The 12,379-nt window shown below is 38.2% G+C and overlaps 2 long non-coding RNA genes across 2 annotated transcripts; both read right to left on the bottom strand.

The window, feature by feature from the left end:
• Positions 1-484: 484 nt before the first annotated feature.
• LOC146258510 (uncharacterized) lies at positions 485-3,611 on the bottom strand. Its single transcript, XR_014729733.1, has 2 exons — positions 2,069-3,611; positions 485-1,163 (listed from the first exon to the last, which is right to left on the bottom strand). It is a non-coding gene; the product is annotated as an uncharacterized LOC146258510 (long non-coding RNA).
• Positions 3,612-10,241: 6,630 nt separating this feature from the next.
• Positions 10,242-11,012, bottom strand: LOC146258509 (uncharacterized). Its single transcript, XR_014729652.1, has 3 exons — positions 10,937-11,012; positions 10,659-10,740; positions 10,242-10,564 (listed from the first exon to the last, which is right to left on the bottom strand). It is a non-coding gene; the product is annotated as an uncharacterized LOC146258509 (long non-coding RNA).
• Between the last annotated feature and the right edge of the window lie 1,367 nt (positions 11,013-12,379).

The raw sequence follows: 12,379 nt of genomic DNA, 5'->3' as shown, positions 1-12,379 counted from the left end.
ATCGAGCTGTACAGTTGAGGCGTCTCACAAAATACAGATTGACTAGATGAAGCACCAACAACCTCTGGAATACTTGCTTTACGTTTACCTTTAAGTACCGAGCTGTAGAGTAGAGGCGTGTCACTGGTTGATTTCCTAGATGAAGCACTACTTGTCAAAGTTACCTTAACACCAGTGACCTCAAATTGCGTTCTTCCAGCATTTAATGACGCAGCAAGGTTGATAACATGTGTGTACACCATTTGAAGGTCGTCATAGTAAGCCACAATACTTGTTCCTGTACCAAATTCCCACACGCCATGACCATTGCGCGAATGAGAGTCCACAACTGCAAACCAGGCACCTTGTCTTATAACGGCACAGATGTTTTCCTTCATATTAAGCAAACATGCATCACACTGGAGAAGCGCTCTCTGGAATGCTTCATCAAGAGACATGGAAACATTTTGCAGGGCCTGATCATACACCTCAATTCCAACATAACCACTGTATGACTCACCATACTTTATTGAAAAGTCTTTGTTACAGAATGTGTGCACTCTGGGTAATTCGGAAACAGCAATGTAGCCTCGGCCAGTTGGATCGTTGATCTTTCCATGACGTCTCATTGTGGTATACAGCTGATCTCCATGTAACAGTACAGCATCCAGATCGTCTGCTTTCCATGCTAATACATTCTTTAACTCACTCATCATTACTGCAGTTAAACTATTCACTCCACACTGCCTGTTTTTATTGTAACCAAAGCGCCTGTCACCCTGATGAAAGGAACCTCTTATGACCTGTGGAAAGTCAGATACATGAACAGAATTATTAACATCAATGTCAGAAATGTTGCCAGCACATTTGCCAGGGTTCAGATCAGGTTCAATGCCAGTTTCAATGCCAGTTTCAAATCCAAGTTTAAATCCAAGTTTAAATCCAAGTTGGCCACCAGAGTTTTTCATCTTTTTTTTCAGAGGAGAAACAACCTCGTCAGTCACGTCAATTAACACCTTTTGTTTAAGGGGAGGTTTAACCCCGTCACAGGGAGCCTTTGTTTCACGAGGAGGCATAACCTCAGTCAAGTCAGGAGAAGTCGGCGCAGTCAAGTCAGGAGAAGTTGGAGCAGCAATGGCCTTGCGCTTCTTCGCTGCCTGAGACCTTTTGCTACACCGAGGCATCTGCAACACACAGAGGAAAAACACATCTGAAACAGTTTCGTCTAGAACATCACAACTGCTTAACTATTTCCTTCATTATATACATTTCATATTAAAAGATTTTCTTTGGAAATAGTAGCAAACATCATTAACTAAATCCGAAAGACTAAAACAATTTAAATGACTTAGACATACAATATTTCACTTCATTCTTTACCACATCCTTTCCCTCTGCCCAATAAATTACATTATTGACCCATCATTGTCAACAAAATGCTCATAAAGCTAGCAAGCTTTTCAGTTACCTGTAAAATGCCTGGTTTACAATCAACCTATTAACACAAGCTGTATGCGCCACGCTGATAACTGATATCGACGACAAGCGTTAACATTCAAGTTACGTCCACCCCTTGAAAATTAAAAAAGTTAGGCTAAACTTGGCTTAGTGTCTTCGAGTTCCCATTATTAGGTTACAGTTAAATTGATGCAACAACAAATAACGTAACTTATACTCTCCGATATGTACTCTAGTGCTATCAACCTTAGTTTGTAGGTATACCAAATCAAAACCTCTTAATTTAATATTGGAATGTATTAATAAGATCGATTTCCAACTGTCAATACATTATAAATAGCTACAGCTTTGTCTTTTGCAGCGTCACTTTATAGTAAACTACATTCGTCTCTACCATGCTGATGTTAGCTAGCTAGCTAGCTAACTAGCATAGCCTAACTTGTGTGCTACTTCTACTGTACCTTCCCTATGGTACCTTCCTACACTGTTGCTAACATTGACCATCTTAGGCTAGCTTAATAAGAAGAAGTCATGTTTAGCGGACTTTAACATGTTATCATACACTATTCTACATATAACTACTTAGACTACCTCGTCAATTTTATTTTGTTGATATCAAAGCATTCCTTACCCTGTTCTCGAACTATTTAACTTCAGATTTACTGCAACCGTGTTTCTGTGTGGCTCGTTAACCGTTGTGTAATCCCGAAAAGAACCTCGCGCGTCAAGACGTGACGTTAACACTGGGAAATTTGACAAAATGGCTTCCACTTATTTATTTTTTTCTTCAATTTGACAAAATGGCTTCCATGCCGTTACTGCTACATTAGTTAAATTGTCTGAAGCTTATATTCTATCTAAAGCACTCTTTTGTCTACTAGACTTCAAGCTATCTTCTACAAGAAATTTTACGTTAATGTACCATAATTAGACTTTCCTGTGTAAATTTCCTGTATGATCAAAATAATACTGACATGCTTAACTGTTTCAGCCTTTATTGTATAGACCCCAAAGAGATATTAAATCATTTATAAAGTAAAAATAGAGAAATAAAACATACATGTAACCTTTCCCAAATAGAACATAGTTATGTCTTTAATATTGAATTACACATTTATGCAAAACAGTATATCTGTCACACATTATCATTTCCCTTTTTTTCCTAATCGGCAGAAAATTGAAGTCTGCATCATTAAACATTTAAACAATTTAAAAACATATTATCTAATTTATCAAAAAAAGGCTGATACCTTATGAAAATAAAACATTAATAATCAAATACATCACTTTTTTCTTCCAATTAACATTGTAAATTATACAGCATTTTTTATATACTTTTATATTATTATTTTACCATTACACAAGACAATTAAACATTTAAAAGTTTATCTAATTGAGGTACAGCTAACTATAATCATCATCATTATATATTATCCCCCCTAGCTAACCTACTTACTCAGAAGCATCAAATAAACTAAGCTTCAGCAAGTCACCATCTGACACCTCACTCACTGAAACACCCTGCACAGCCCTCTTTAAACTAGTTATGACATTTGCTCTGTTGTGCACAACTTCAAAAACGTCTCCAGTTATCAGATGCTGCTCAATGTCCTGGACATCTAACATGTCTCTGAGACACCCTTCGCTCTCTAAATAACACCTTAAAACTGAATTTGGAATGCTTAAGCTGAGCTCCCCCTTCTCACTGGCAAAAACAATCTCCCCACTCAGCTTCGAAACATAACTCCCCCCCCTGCGCAACATTTTGCATCTCTCACAGCGGTGGAAAGGGAGTTTACTATCAAAACTCAGCTGCTGAGTATGGCACTTAGGGCACTGGCGTTTCGCTTCAATGTGAGCCCCTTCAACTGTACTACAAAATGTAGTCATGGTCTCTGCTGCACTACCCTCTCCATCTACCTTGGCTGCAACTCCACTGATATCAGATATTAATTGAATTTCAGTAGACCTTGTGGTGGTCAGCAAAATGCTTCCCATGTACTCTCTAGTTGCCAAATTGGTGAATTTGTAAGACAAGCCCTCCTCAATGGAAACAATTTGATTGTCCCATACTTTTAAATGAATGCTGCCGGTGGCATCTCCCACTTCACACTCCTTCACCTCACTTTGGGCGTTGCGCACGGAGATCATTTCAGTGCCCATCTTCAAGAAGACCACCTAAGTTTTGAAATTTGGCACACTCATTGGGGACAGTCCCCTGGTCCAATTCACAAAGTTTCATGTCCCATGCTTCGGCACTCTAGCGCCACCAACGGGTCAAAGTTGGAGTTGTGTTTACACACGCAACTTTTGAACCGTATGTCCCATTTTCAAAAATGAGGTACCATTGGATTCCCTGGATCAAGCCGAGTGCAATGCACACCATGGCGTCAATTTCCGGTTATATAGATTTTCCTCTATTTCCGGTTTTATCAAAAACCTTTAAAAGCCTACTCCTCCTACAAATTTTGTCAAATCTTCTTCAAAATTCCCAGACATGATCTTCAGACCAAGCTTCACAAAAGTTATCGAAGGATATTTAATTTTCAAAACCGTTTGTCCGGTACAGCCAATCAAATTCTGCAGAAAAGCCGCCAAACAGGAAGTGAAGCCATATCTCAGCAGTTCTTTGAGGCAGTGACACCAAAGTTGGTAGGCCTACTCAGAACTTTATTCTAAGGATGTCCTCCAAAAATGGTGTCATGTGACTAAAAGTGGGCGTGGCCGGAAGCATAAACGTGTTTTGGCTAATAACTGTTGAAGTGTTTACCTTAATAAAGTAATTTATTTGTCTGTTGATGTTTTGTGAGATATCAAGCTTGACCATCGATAATATTTCATAACAACCGAATTGACGCGGCCGCCATTTTGGATTTCATGGAAAAGTGTAAAAACCTTTTACACGCCCCAAATTTTGTCCAATGTTTACTAAATTTGGCACAGATGATCTTCAGACCAAGCTTCACAAAGGTGTCTGATGGATTTTCCATTTTCGAAACCGTTTGTTCGGTAGAGCCGATCAAAGGCGGCGGCGAAGCCACAAAAGACACGTTAGAGCGTAACTCAGCAACCATTTTAGCGATTGTCACCGAACTTGGGTTCCATCGTTCCCAAGAGGAGCAGAGGAGGCCTGTGGTGATATACCAGAAAAAAACACTTTAAACACTCAGTACTTTGGAACGCAAACAGATATTTCAACCAAACTTGGTGTGTTGCATGAGTGCAACAGGTTGTTGTGACTTAATTGTTGCGCAAGTGCTATGGAGGCCATGTCCTGCTCTGGACTGCTTGGCCCCTCCATTGCTGCTTGCAGCTATATTTAGGGGCCAAGCAGCGAAGCTGCGAGGCACCTATTGTAATTGGTAGTATTATTAGGATTCCTCCGTAAGGAGGAAACCTATTGTTATTGGTGGTTTTATTATTTGTAATTCTTGTACCATGGGAGTCAATGGCAGCCCCTAGACCCCATCGACAACTTTTTGTGAAATTTGGCACACTCATTAAGGACAGTTTCTTCTATACCTACACCAAGTTTCATGTCTCCCATTAGACCACTCTAGCGCCACCAATGGGTCAAAGTTGGACTTGTGTTTACACACGCAACTTTTGAACCGTATGACTCATTTTCAAAAATGAGGTACCATTGGATTCCCTGGATCAAGCCGAGTTCAACGCACACCATGGCGTTAATTTCCGGTTATATAGATCTCCCGCCATTTCCGGTTTTATCAAAAACCTTTGAAAGCCTACTCCTCCTACAATTTTTGTCATATCTTCTTCAAAATCACCAGAGATGATCTTCAGACCAAGCCTCACAAAAGTTATCGAAGGAATTTTGATCCTCATAACCGTCTGTCCGGTACAGCCAATCAAATTCATCAGAAAAGCCGCCAAACAGGATGTGAAGTCATGTCTCAGCAAATCTTTGAGATATCAACACTAAACTTGGTAGATCGGAGGAAGACACTACAACATGTTACCATGTGCAAAGGCAAATTCATATCTCAAAAAATGATTGATATAAAGCAAATTGAACTTATCGCTAACGCTAAAATTATGCTTTACACATCAGCCATTCAAAAACTGATACTCTGATTCAATCACAAGTTCATATGAAAACTCTTGAGAATGTTCATAACACAAATCTGTGAAAAAGTTGACTGTAAGATGAAAGGTCGATTTTTGGTGAATATTTGAAACATGCTTGCTTGGCTAATTTCTAGGCAAATTTCCAATGAATGTCTCCCTTGCTCCTCCCCGCGCGTGCTCCAAAATCTCACACACACTCAGCCTTCCCTTGACACACGCGCGGCCAAGACGCACACGCAACATTTCAGGAGAGTGTGGGCTGACCAAGCCCCCACTCATTCCTTGGTCTTTAGCAAAGGCCCATGTGGCTCTTGATGGTATTGCATTTCCGATTTTGTATGCAATGGTAAAAAGGTCTCAAATCCTGAAACATTGATAGTGTAGGCCGAGAAACACTTTAACAAAAGCCCATGTGGATCTTGTTGGTATTGCATTTCCGATTTTGTATGCAATGGTAAAAAGTTATAAAAATCCTGAAACATTGATAGTATAGACCAAGAGTAACTACCACACCACAAATGGCCCACCATTACCCATAGGTGGCGCTACAGGCCACGCCAAAAAGCACAAATATACAAGGCTTTCTGGAATGGATAGGCTCACCAAGCCCCCTCCCTTCACTTATTGGCTTGAAAAAAAGGCCCATGTGGCTCTTGATGGTATTGCATTTCCGATTTTGTATGCAATGGTAAAAAGGTCTCAAAATCCTGAAACATAGATAGTATAGGCAAAGAAACAGTTTAACAAAAAGCCCATGTGGATCTTGTTGGTATTGCTTTTCCGATTTTGTATACAATGGTAAAAAGTTATAAAAATCCTGAAACATTGATAGTATAGACCAAGAGTAACTACCACACCACAAATGGCCCACTATTACCCATAGGTCTTCCCTTGACACACGCGCGGGCTTGGCAAGACGCACACGCAACATTTCAGGAGAGTGTTCCTTGGTCTTTTGCAAAGGCCATGTGGATCTTGATGGTATTGCATTTCAGATTTTGTTTGCCATGGTAAAAAGTTCTCCAAATCCTGAAACATTGATAGTAAAGGCCAAGAGTAACAACAACACTTTAACAAAAGCCCATGTGGATCTTGTTGGTATTGCATTTCCGATTTTGTATGCAATGGTAAAAAGTTAAAAACATCCTGAAACATTGATAGTATAGGCCAAGAGTAACTACCACACCACAAATGGCCCACCATTACCAATAGGTGTCGCTACAGGCCACGCCCTAAAGCACAAAGCACTTCACTTCTTGTGAAGATTAAAGCGCTTCACTTCTTGGCTTGAAATAAAGGCCCTTGTGGATGTTGATGTTATTGCATTTCAGATTTGGTATCCCATTGGAAATTCTGCAGCATTGATTTTTCTATACAGTTACAATTTGTCAAGAATATACATTTTTCAATGGTTCGCAATGCTTTACACGTAAGCCAGTCAAACAAGTTCATATGAAGACTCTTGAGAATGTTTAGTACACAAATCTGAGAAAAAGTTGACTCTAAGATGAAAGGTCGATTTTTGGTGAATCTTTGAAACATGCATGCTTGGCTAATTTCTAGGGAAATTTACAATGAAATGTGTCCCCTGCTCCTCCCCGCGCATGCTCCAAATTCTCAGACACTCATTCTTCCCTTGACGTGTGTGTCTTGCGGGCTTGGCAAGACACACACGCAACATATCAGGACTGTGTGGGCTGACCAAGCCCCCACTCATTCCTTGAATATCAGCATAGGCCCTTGAGGACCTTGGTGTCATTGCATTTCCTACTTTGTATGCAATAGTAAAAAGGTCTCCAAATCCTGACACATTGACAGTACAGGCCAAGAGTAACTACCACACTTTACCCAAAGCCCATGTGGATCCTGTTGGTATTGCATTTCCGATTTTATATGCAATGGTAAAACGTTTTTAAAATCCTGAAACATTAATAGTATAGGCCAAGAGTAACTACCACACCACAAATGGCCCACCATTACCCATAGGTGGCGCTACAGGCCACGCCTTAATGCATAAAGATACAAGGCTTTCTGGAATGGATAAGCTCACCAAGCCCCCTTCCTTCACTTACTGGCTTGAAATAAAGGCCCTTGTGGATCTTGATGGTATTGCATTTCAGATTTGGTATGCCATTGGTAATTCTGCAGCATACATTTTTCTATACAGTTACAATTTGTCAAAAATAAACATTTTTCAATGGTTCGCAGTGTTTGGAGGAATCCGCCATTACTGCTTGCAGTTATATTTAGGGGCCAAGCAGCGAAGCTGCGAGGCACCTATTGTAATTGGTAGTATTATTATTATTATTATTATTATTATTATTATTCTTAAGACTGGGTGTCTATGGCAGGCCCTAGAAGCGCTTGGTCGAAAGTTGTGAAATTTGGCACACTCATTAGGGACAGTCCCCCGGTCCAAGTCACAAAGTTTCATGTCCCATACTTTGGCACTCTAGCGCCACCAACGGGTCAAAGTTGGAGTTGTGTTTACACACGCAACTTTTGAACCGTATGTCCCATTTTCAAAAATGAGGTACCATTGGATTCCCTGGATCAAGCCGAGTGCAATGCACACCATGGCGTCAATTTCCGGTTATATAGATTTTCCGCTATTTCCGGTTTTATCAAAAACCTTTAAAAGCCTACTCCTCCTACAAATGTTGTCAAATCTTCTTCACAATTACCAGATATGATCTTCAGACCAAGCCTCACAAAAGTTATCGAAGGATATTTGATTTTCAAAACCGTTTGTCCGGTACAGCCAATCATATTCTGCAGAAAAGCAGCCAAACAGGAAGTGAAGCCATATCTCAGCAGTTCTTTGAAGCAGTGACACCAAAGTTGGTACGCCTACTCGGAACTTTATTCTAAGGATGTCCTCCAAAAATTGTGTCATGTGACTAAAAGGGGGCGTGGCCGGAAGCATAAACGTGTTTTGGCTAATAACTGTTGAAGTGTTTACCTTAATAAAGTAATTTCTTTGTCTCTTGATGTCTTGTGAGATATCTAACCTGGCCATTGATAACTTTTCATAATAACCGAATTGACGCGGCCGCCATTTTGGATTTCATGGAAAATATCAATATTCATCATATTTTTTACATGGTTTTTTGTCTCAAATCCTCTCAATCCTCTTAAACTTCAAATCCTTCTTCTTCCTCAATCTTTCAGCTACAGCCACCATTTAAACTTTAAAATGTTGACAAAACCCTAAACTATTTTTTCTGTAATTCAGCCTTTTGATATCTTTTCAACTTTTTTTAATATCACTGATAATGTTTCATTCGTTTTTCAAACCGTTTCTGAGATTTACATGGGTGTCTATGTGAGAGTCTAGAGTGCTGACTGAAACGCTTAGAGTGGAGGGGAGCTTCGAAATCAGTTTCAAAAATTATTTCTAGTTTGCCAGCATTGCCACAATTTTCACTCTTCATGCTCCATTTTTGGATCAATAGATAGCTAATTATGTGTTGGTCGTAGACAGTTGTCTGTGGAATCCAACAGACTTACACATTTTTTCAGAGCCCCACGAAAGCGAGACAAAGTCCAACTCTCGCCCCATAGAGACCAATGCAAATCTAGTGACACATTTCTCAGACAAAGCACAAGGACTACGATTTCTAAACTGCCAGTAGAGTCGTATTTCTGTCCGCACAGACATATAAAGGACATCTCTGGTTTCGGCAGAGTCTTGGGTCTCGGAAAATATCCTCATTTTTTTGATTGGACTTATAGTTTTGCGTCTAGGTTAACTTGTTTGAGGTGTGGATGCTAGGTAAACGTATATTATTCTCTCTGCCAAGCTTGTTAGCAATCATAGCTGCACCATCACCGTGGCAACCAAACAAACACGTTAGAGACCAATGTAAAATCTAGGGACACATTTCTCAGAAAAAGCACAAGGAAGACGATTTCTAAACTGCCAGTAGAGTCGTATTTCTGACCACACAGACATATAAAGGATATCTCTGGTTTCGGCAGAGTCTTGGGTCTCGGAAAATATCCTCATTTTTTTTATACGACTTATAGTTTTGCGTCTAGGTTAACTTGTTTGAGGTGTGGATGCTAGGTAAATGTAGGCTATATTATTCTCTCTGCCCAGCTTGTTAGCAATCATAGCTGCACCATCACCATGGCAACCAAACAAACACGTTTTTGAAACTGCTGGTAGAGTCATATTTCTGACCGCACAGACTTATAAAGGACATCTATGGTTTCGGCAGAGTCTTGGGTCTATAATTTCAGCTACTAAAACGAATATTCTACTTCTACCACTACAGTTTAACAGTTCAGCTTTCAGAGCCGATCAAAGGCGGCGGCAAAGCCGCCAAACAAGACGTGAGAGCATATCTCAGTAACCATTTGTCTGATTGTCACCAAATATGGGTTCCCACGAGGAGCAGAGGAGGCCTGCGGTGTTATACCAGTGTTATACTGCCAAAATAAGCTGTTGAACTGCAGCCCATATAGACCATTCATATCCTTCAGACCTTTATACTTAAAAGGCCTATAAAGTTAATACAATCAAACATTAATTTGACTACTAATTTGAATATCCTTTCATTATGTATTTATAGTGATATGACTGGTTTTATGACTGCTGGATGAAATAATTTCAGCTGAGTTCATTTTCTTTGAACATCATGAAATTGCAATTACCCATGCCCATGAGGTAAAGAGACATAGACCACTCTATAATCTGTAAAATCCATTTATAGTCTGATATACAGTTTTTTATACTATTCGTAACACACATCTTAACTATAAATACATTGATGATCATAATATTAATAATAGATTTATTTATATGACACAAACAAAACTATATAACATTAACATTCCAAAAAATCTTGAAAAACGATGATAATAATTGTTCTCTAGTCTGTAGATATGTACATTGCAGCAGCTGATATTGTCTGTTTCTGTGAACTGCGCTGCTTCCAGGTCTTCAGTAGGATTGTCAACAAAAAGATTTTTCACAGCTGTATAGTTGCACTCTGCACTCTCTCATCTTTAGCTGGGGCTGTTATGAGGTTTTCTGTTAAGAAATTAAGCAACAAATTATTATACACATTCTTGTTGAAGTTTGAAATTACCAAAGTAAATTTACTGTAAGAAAGCTTACTGTATACTTCAGTGTGTCTTTAACCATCTTTGCAGCGTTTCTTCCAAAACGGGTCAATTCTATGATAATATATTGTAGTATATAAAAAGCTGTGGGTTATAAAATAGAATAATCAATCTTACAGCAGTATTTTACGCTGTGATCTGGGTATTCTTGGCATGTGGCATATCATTTTCTGTTTATGTTGACAATCAGGCACACGTTTCATAGCTGGTCTTAGATGTTGGTGTTCATGTTCTTCATAATGACAACAATACAACTAAGTTGCACAAAGTTCATACTTACACTTGATAAGATGAGAGACAGTATTTTACGTTGTGATTACTGCAATCTTGGCATGTGGCATATTCACAATGTATTCTCTGATTGACGTTCATCTTCTCTTACTGTTGACAATAAGGCACACATTTCATAGCTGCTGTTAGATGTTGGTGTTCATGTTCTTCATAATATATAAGTGAATGTCTCATAGGTGGTTTTAATTTTGGAGACTGCTGCAGATTGTCCTATAGAATTGTGTCTAGTTTCATGTGTTTTTGACCCCCCTAGAATAGTGAGATCATTAGAATAAGTACATGTGTTTACATAATTATTTTGCAAATCACATAGTGTACTTATACTTACTTGTTTCTTTAGGATGTTATGAATGTATGGCTAATTTCAGAAGACCACGATTGATAAGGTTGTTGTTCACAAACAAAATCTGAAAGACAAAAGTAAAATGATTAGAAAAAATAACTTATAGTTAATGTATAAGTTATATACTCATAACTTGATTGTAGTTAATGACAACAATACAACTAAGTTGTACAAAGTTAATACTTACACTTGATAAGATGAGAGAATTGGTCCTGTGATGTTGGGATGCTGGCTGTTGTTATGCTCAAACAAAAATACATAAAAAAAAGTGTCTGGATGATTCGCAATGTATTGTCCTTTATCCAAGAGTACTTAAAATGGCAAAAGCACAACAATAAGAAAAATTGTAATAAAACAACGGTCCGTATGAGTGCTTTCAGTCTCATGATGGAACAGAAAGCAATTGTTGGATTAGTGTAGACAACTTTTCACAGGAAAAATCTAATTTGAGTTTGAGTTAAGTTTGTCAATCCAAAACATATATGACATCAAACAACTAATTAAAATCAAATTAAAATCTCTCATTAACAACTTAAGTAACACATGTTATTAACATACATCCTTAATAAAAGACTTACATATGAATAAATACACAAAAGGAAATAATTGTACAAATAAATACATGAAGTATAAATATGAAGATAAAAAAATAAATAGATACATACATATTGATCTTGCCAGCAATATCAACATTGCTAAAACACATTATTAAAATAAATGCTTAATCAAACAGTGGGACTACCTCTTACATATAGATAAAAACTAAATAGTTTAGATTTCATTGAAAAAACTGCCTTGTGCCAGTTGCCATAATAATTGCTCAAATAATGCTACATTCACAGCAGTTAAAATTGTGAAAGAGACAAACAGCTTTTTTATGGCTTCTACATATTCACAAGTCCAGAACAATTGATGATATAATTTTAAATACACTTTTGTGTGAATAAACAAACAAATTGTGGAATTACACCATTGTTAACTTCTATCAACAAAAAAAAACTCATGGTTGCAAGATGGTAAACCACAATAAAGCAATAAAGCAATAAATCAATAAAGCAATAAAGCAATAAATCAATAAAGCAATAAATT

The sequence above is a fragment of the Hypomesus nipponensis genome, chromosome 14, assembly GCF_054491055.1.
Source record: "Hypomesus nipponensis isolate SF chromosome 14, ASM5449105v1, whole genome shotgun sequence".
In the NCBI taxonomy this organism is placed as follows: domain Eukaryota; kingdom Metazoa; phylum Chordata; class Actinopteri; order Osmeriformes; family Osmeridae; genus Hypomesus; species Hypomesus nipponensis.
Note: the sequence above shows the minus strand (reverse complement) of the source record. Positions and strands in the feature narration are given on the sequence as shown.